Genomic DNA, 1054 nt, shown 5'->3' on the forward strand with positions numbered 1-1054 from the left:
GTGCATTGCTGCTCAAAGGCACTCCCTGCTGGTGTGCAGATGCAACTGCTCAAGCAATGGAGGTGTCCTGTGCCTCAGCAGCAACATGTAAACTAGCGTCAAGTTAAGAGCACTGCCTTGAGCTGAAAGCTCCTTACCGCTCACTTACTGCACAAGAACGCCCGCTCCTTCAAGCCGGAGTCGAACCAGCGACCTAACGACGACTTTGCTTTGCTTTTTTTCCACTGCAGTCCTCCGCTCTACCACCTGAAAATCGAAGGGAAGTGGCAAAGGTGTCTCGCTTTGGTGATTGTCCGCCGTGCGCCTTTTGACGCTCCCGGCCTGGTGTACCTGCTGATGCCGCAGTGTTGTGGGACTGTGAGTTGCCAGCTGCTCTGTACAGGCTGGGCCTGTGGCGCAATGGATAACGCGTCTGACTACGGATCAGAAGATTGTAGGTTCGACTCCTACCTGGCTCGAACTTTTTTACGCACTTTGCATTATGGCGCTAGATGCCTCGCAAGCGCACCTACTTGGTCATGCTGCCCAGCAGTTTGCATGGCAAGTGCCTTCTTAGCGCAGTAGGCAGCGCGTCAGTCTCGTAATCTGAAGGTCCTGAGTTCGATCCTCAGAGAAGGCATTGATACTTGCAAAGCATTTTTATCCCTCATCTCAGCTTTCCATTTTTGCTGCACAAGACTATCGACAAGACTTGCTGCTACGGCACACCAAAGGATTTGATGTCCCTTGGCCCCTCTGTACCTCAGCGTGTGGAGACCCTTCGGAAGTACACGGGTTCACCGACAGCTGACACCACTGTTGCGTTTGAGCCATTGCCCCGAGCCAAAAGAGGAGTGGAGAATGCAGGCATCGATCCCGCTACCTCTCACATGCAAAGCGAGCGCTCTACCATTTGAGCTAATTCCCAAGCTGCGTCTTACAATTGCACCAAGTTTGCTTCTCAGTAGCTCCTTAGCACTCGCCTCTGAGTTGCTGCGCCACCAGCAGGGATCTCCTGCTTTGGGTTAGCCCGCTCCCTGATCTCTTTCAACGTTTTGCTCCAATCGGCGTTACC

At 53.3% G+C, this 1054-nt stretch overlaps 1 non-coding gene across 1 annotated transcript; it reads left to right on the forward strand.

The window, feature by feature from the left end:
- The first annotated feature begins 546 nt into the window (after positions 1 to 546).
- On the forward strand, positions 547 to 619 carry trnat-cgu (transfer RNA threonine (anticodon CGU)). Its single transcript has one exon. It is a non-coding gene; the product is annotated as a tRNA-Thr (tRNA).
- Positions 620 to 1054: the final 435 nt, after the last annotated feature.

The sequence above is a fragment of the Somniosus microcephalus genome, unplaced genomic scaffold (assembly GCF_052327205.1).
Source record: "Somniosus microcephalus isolate GS21.2 unplaced genomic scaffold, FLI_Smic_1.0 scaffold764, whole genome shotgun sequence".
Taxonomy (NCBI): domain Eukaryota; kingdom Metazoa; phylum Chordata; class Chondrichthyes; order Squaliformes; family Somniosidae; genus Somniosus; species Somniosus microcephalus.